The 6,401-nt window shown below is 42.1% G+C and overlaps 1 pseudogene; it reads left to right on the top strand.

Moving 5' to 3' along the window:
• The first annotated feature begins 5,629 nt into the window (after positions 1 to 5,629).
• LOC102489204 (hypoxia-inducible factor 1-alpha-like) overlaps positions 5,630 to 6,401 on the top strand; it is a 10,105-nt pseudogene continuing 9,333 nt past the window's right edge.

The raw sequence follows: 6,401 nt of genomic DNA, 5'->3' as shown, positions 1-6,401 counted from the left end.
CATAGAGGGTGAGTCTATGATCTTATATGGGAAAAGAAGATGATCTTGTAGCTCAGGAGACAACACAGGATGTTTTATTAGCAGTTTTTCATAGTTGACAGTACATAGATGAGAAACTCTTTGTAGTTGAAAGCTACCTGTTGCTTTAGATAAGAACTCCCAGCTAAAATAGTTAATCTTTCTCTGGAGCCTTCAGGTTTGTTTATCCTGTCCCAGCCAGGCTTTTTCCTTTTATAAACCTGCAGGTTTCTGTATTTTGTTTGCTGAGTCTGTCAATTAGTGAGTTCTTTTGTTTTATCTCTGAGTCTCTGTTATGTGGTGAATGTGCTGACTTTGCCTAGCATGAGTTAACTTTGGCCTGTAGCTTTAACAAGGGCTATTTACATAAAACCAGTCTTAAACTAACTTAGTCTACATATGCTTCTAATGCTAATTTGGTTTATACTAACTTAATCTATATGTTAATTTTGGCTTAGAAACAGACAGGTGGGGGAGTCTTAAACTTCCTGGTCCTCCCGTCAGAGTGTTTAACCTTGCAGGGTACCGTAATAACAGTAAAACTCACAGCAGAGAATATGAATACTGGCCAGTACAAGGACACAAGGGAGGGCTTGTAAACTGGGCCCTGCCTCAGTTTCTTCCCAGTCCAGGCCCTGCCTTAGAATGGGAGGCAGCATCCTTACCAGCTTGTGTTGCCTGCGTGGCCCCATCACTGGGGGGGTTATTTTACCCTTGCAGGGCACCATAATAACTGTAAAGCTCATGGCAGAGAAATTGAGTGCAGGACAGTAGCAACACAGTGGAGAATTGGAACTCATAAACTGTTGACCTTGCTCACAGTTTCTTCCCAGCCCAGTCTTTGCTTTAGGTATGGGAGGCAGCTCCTTTATACTCAGCCTGTTTTTACTGCATGGTTCCAACATCCCTTACTATCCCTTGCTGGACAGAGGCCTGTAGGTGGACCTTGTGCCTGCTGCTGGGAAAGGACAATCTAGGAGGTGGGATCTTGGGCTGGGGAGTCTGCAAGTGAGGCGGGGTGGGGGGGGGCGGTCAGAGATGACCCTCCCTCAGTATTCTTTGCTGGACAGAGACCTGTAGGTGGACCTTTTGCCTGCTGTCAGGAAAGGACAGTCTGTGGAAAGAGAGATATTCCTAAGTATTTTATATTCTTGTGGCTATGGTAAATGGAATTACATTCTTCAGTTCTGTCTCTGTCTGCTTATTTTTTTCTTTACAGAAATGCTATAGATTTTTGTAAGTTGATTTTGTATCCTGCCACTTTATTGTATGCATTTATTATTTTGAGAAGTTTTTTCATGGATATACTTCTATGTATCCAAGTCATCTGCAAACAGAGATAATTTCAGCTCTTCTTTCCATGTTGGGATTTCTTTTATTTCCTTCTCTTGTCTTTGCATTGACTAGAACTTCCAGTACTATATTGAATAGGAGTGGAGAAAGTGGGCAGCCTTGTCTTGTACCTGTTTTTAGTGGAAAAGTTTTCAGTTTTTTCCCATTCAGTATGATGTTAGCTGTAGGTTTTTCATAAATGGCTTTTGTCTCTATCCATGAGATGGGTTTCTTGTAGGAGCAGATGGAGGGTTTCTGACTTTTAATCCAGTTAGCCAGTCTGTGTCTCTTGATTGAAGAATTTAATCCATTGACATTAAATGTTATTATTGCTATTTTCAGATGTCTCTACCATCAAGTTGGCCATATTCCTGGTTGTTTTTTGTTCTCTATTGCTGTTTGTCTATCTTTATTTTTCTGGGTATAGCACTCCTTTCAGAATTTCATGAAGAGCTGGTCTGTAGTAGGTAAATTCTGTCAGGCTTTGTGTATCTGAGAACGTTTTTATTTTCTTTTCCCACAAGAAGGATAATCTTGCCAGGTGTAGTATTCTTGGTTGAAATTGTTTTTCATTTAACACTTTGAATATATTTCCCCATTCTTTCCTTGCTTGCATTGTTTCTGATGAAAGGTCCAGTGTTCCTTCTGCACTTATTTTACCAAAATCATCTAAGGGATTTTTTCCAGTCTGCTACCCTAAACTATTCTTCTGCCTTACTTTTTGGAGCTAGAAGCTGGTTAGCTGATACAGATTTGAAATCCTGGGTCATTCGTTTTAAGGGTTAGTTCAAACTTTTTCCCAAATCCAATAGGATTTTTGGGTCATGAAATCCCGATATTAGGACTTTCAGTTCAGCCCTTGTCCATGGTGTATATATTACATTTGGTTCTCCTAATCCAGTGTATTTTTCTTTAAAAGGAGCTGCCATGATTTTATTTCTCTTTTTAGCTTCTTCTAAATCTTCTTTAGGCAGGGGAGAGGCAACAGAAGTTTTGAGAAAAGATAGAGTTGTCTGGACAGCAGGGTTCAGAGAGTAAAGGATAGGGAGGAGCAGAAGAAAGAATAGATTCTGGTGCCTTTTTAGTTTCAGATGCAGTTTCTGTTAATCCTTTTAATTCTGAGATAGTCTCAAGTTTTTTTTAAATTAATTTCCTAAAGGAAGATAAGTTTTTAATTTTTTTCTTTTGTATTAATTCTAAATACCAGTTAAAGAAGGACACCTATTCTTTTTCCTTAATGTGAGATCTTAGCTTTACTAACTTAGTGTGCCAAAAGACTAACTTAGGAACATTAAAAGTTCCTCACTTAAGAAATTTCAACCCCAAATCACCTTTCATAAAATTTACTAGTATTTCTAAATACTTGTAAGTTAAAGTGCTATAATTATCATACATAAATATAGCTGGAGTGACCAATGGGGGTCATTCTCCTTGTACCTTTTCAATGGTAGATGTCTTATTTTCCATGTTTGTTTCCTTTTAAAACAGGAGAAACTGGTCTGTGAAAATTAAGGGTTTTTAAATGTGGTGCACCAATGTGCTGCTTTGTGGGCATCTATCCATTAGATGTCACTCTTGTGTGGAGATTGCTCTTAAAGTGTCTCAGAATCTAGCATCTAGTGTTTGGGGGCCCAAAACGCTTGAGTGGTCAGCTCTTATTTCACTACTGGACCGGGCTGTTTTAATTACTGTTTTGGGGATTTCCTATAGGGTTGCTACTCATCCTTCAGGGGAGAAATATATTCCTTCCCTTTTGGACACTCCCTATATGGCTACCCAAAGGTGCCTACCCAAAGGGAGGAGCAAGTGCCCTTTCTCTTCAGAGCTGAGAGGCTCAGTCTCTCAATTGTCTATTTATAGGCTAGTCCAGTTTTCCCATAAAAATATGCAGTAGTCAATTTAAATGATTTTTTTTCCCCAAAGAAGGAAGACCTTTTAGAATGCAACCTTAAATGTTAGGTTTCCCTAACTACCCACTTGAGGGGGGGGACAAGTTACTACACCTTGCTCAGAGGGAGCAAACTGCTACCCCTGGCTCAGAGGGAAGTAAAATGCTACCCCTTGTTCAGAGGGTAGCGAACTGCTACCCCTTGCTGGGAGGGTAGCAAACCAATACTCCTCACTTGGAGGGGAGTAAACCTGGGTTACTCAAAACAGAAAAAATAATAAAGACTGACTGCTGGGGGTCGTGCTCCAGCCGGAATGGGTGCACAGGAAGGCGACATGAGAGAACAGGAATCAGACTAAGACCTCATGCCCTTTAGCATGTTCTCAGCTGACCGGCTACAGCCAGAGTAAACTCAGGACTGCAGCCCTGATGGCCAGGAGTCATGCGTATTTATTATTGAAGGAGTTTTACAGGGGGAGGATGGGTGAGGGGAAGTAAGTGAAAGATTTTACTCCAAAAGGTAAGACATTTAAAGTATAGGAACAATAATCGTAAAACATGACATCTGTTTTATTTAGGTATAAACAGTCATAATTTTTAGAATAAGGAAGTCCATTTTTCAGGTGCATTTTCTTCTTTGACCTTGATTACCAGGGAGGGTCTTTGGATGAGAGAATTTCTAGGAATTTTCAGTCCCAGACCAGCTTCATCACTTTAGTCCCAGATTGGCTTGAGAATTTTGAGCCCCAGGCCAGCTTTTGAGAACTTCAGCCTCAGGCTATGGTAGCAGCAATTACAAGAGCCTAGAAATAAATCCTATCTGGTTTAGTAAAGACAAGGTTAGTGTATACTAAAGTGAAATACCTATGTTATCTCTGGGGTAGTCTACAGCTAAGAGGGTGAGACCCTCCAGGCTACTGAGATCGTTTGCCCATTAGTAACTTTAACCTAAACCTTTCTATGTAATACCCAGTAGGAGAAGTGAATGTAGCATTCTTTATTGACATTTTCCAGGAGGGTGGGGTGAGTCTAATGGGAGTAACTCCTGTTCGCAGCTGCTGCCCTATGCAGCTGCTGCCTTAGTGGATCCACATTCTTTCAGGATTATTGTAAAAGTTATAGTAAGGCTGGGGGTGCCTTTATTGGGTACTGGGGGATGGCAATAAGGCCCATGGCAGAAAAATTGAGTGCAGGGCAGTAGAGTGACACAATAGAGGTGAGGTCCAGAACTTGTAAAACTGTTGACCTTGCAAACAGTTCTCCTCAGCCGAATCCTTGCTCTTTAGGCCTGAGGGGCAGTTCTTTCATACTCAGCTTGTGTTAACTGCATAGTCCCAGCAACTGACAAACAAGTAAAACCAACTTAGAAATAAACTAGATGGTCTATGAAATTTTGGGAGGTCCAGGTCAGTGTATTTACTGATTCTGCCCCATGAAGAAGCTCAGAACCAGAGGGGGCTCAAGGGCCCACTGTGTTGGTACCAGGCACTGGGTTCAAAACAACCCCCTGGGAGATCTTTAGTTCCTCTCTGGTCCTTTCATGGTCACCGTTATTGTCAATGGAAATAATCAACTCAACAAAAATAATAATTGATGTGGTTTATTTCTAAGCATGAATTTGAGTGACTTAGACCTGGAGAGGAGGCAAAACGTGCCTTTCTCCGGATGATCAGGTACAGGGGTTCCTTTGACAGTGAGAGACAAGGTTTAGAATTTAATGAAGAGTTTTCCATTGGTCTGGCCCAGAAAGGTGTGACATGTGGAAGGGGGGACTTGTAGATTATAGGTGGGTTCCACAATTTCTAGATTGGTGATTGGAAGGAAGATCTGTGTCTTGGGAAGAGATTAGTAAAAGAATGCTTAATCTACATCTAAAAGAAGAAGGGAAGTTCTGTGTCTTGGGAAGAGATAAGCAAAAGAATATACTATAAATAGCTAAATATACATCTGAAAGGTACTATGCCAGGGCTAAGATGTAGGAAAAATGGTCTGTTAATGTTTGTGGGTGTGACTCCCTCCAGGCTCTCTGGAAAGGAGTTTGGAAAATAGGAAAATAAAGTCAGATTTCTGTCTTCAAGACTGCAAAGGAGCCCACCCCCTGCCGCTGCCTCAGCTTCTCAGAGCACAGAGCCCTCTTGTCTGAGGGCACGGGAGGATCGCCCTGGCCAGTGTGTCAGCTGGGCCCTGACAAGCAGCCCGAGGAGGCTCTGAACTGAGCCTGGAGCTCCACGACTGCCGCTTGCACCTCCTGCGCCTGGTTTTGCGAGGGGTTTCCCGCCTTGCACCCCCACCTCTGGACTTGCCTCTCCTCGCTCCACGTGTGCAGGGAGCCAGCACTTAGGCCAGAGCGAGCCTGGGAGCCGCCAGCCGTGAAGGCATCATGGAGACCGATTCGCACGGAGGGCACCGGTGGCGCGAACGACAAGAAAAAAATAAGTTCTGAACGTCGAAAAGAAAAATCCAGAGATGCAGCCAGATCTCGGTGAAGTAAAGAGTCCGAAGTTTTTTATGAGCTTGCTCATCAGTTGCCACTTCCCCATAATGTGAGCTCTCATCTTGATAAGGCTTCTGTTATGAGGCTTACCATCAGCTATTGGCATGTGAGGAAACTCCTGGATGCTGGCGACCTGGATATTGAAGATGAAATGAAGGCACAAATGAATTGCTTTTATTTGAAAGCCTTGGATGGTTTTGTTATGGTTCTTACAGATGATGGTGACATGATTTACATTTCTGATGTGGACAGAAGTCTGACTACTTTTCCTATTTTTCCAAAATCTTTTCAAAAGGGGACTGGGGAAGTCATGCCCACAAACATTAACAGACCATTTTACTTTCTATTAACAGGATTCTTCCTACCTCCTGTCCCTGGCATAGTATCTTTGAGATGTATATTTCAACCGATTAGTGTATTCTTTTGCTTATGCCTTCCCAAGACACGGAACTTCCCTTTTCCTTGAGATGTAGATTAAGCCTTTCTTTAACTAAGACAGGGATTTTCCCTTCCAATCGCTGACCTAAGAATTTGTGGAACCCACCTATAACCTACAAGCCCCCCACTTCTACATGTCCCGCCTTTTTGGGCCAGACCAATGGGAAATCTTTTAATTAAATGTTGTGTGTCAATCTCAAAAGCAAATAAAAGGAACCTCTGTACATGATC

This window comes from Tupaia chinensis, unplaced genomic scaffold (assembly GCF_000334495.1).
Source record: "Tupaia chinensis unplaced genomic scaffold, TupChi_1.0 Scaffold000232_1, whole genome shotgun sequence".
NCBI classification, from domain to species: Eukaryota; Metazoa; Chordata; class Mammalia; order Scandentia; family Tupaiidae; genus Tupaia; species Tupaia belangeri.
This window is presented reverse-complemented; position numbering and strand designations above follow the sequence as displayed.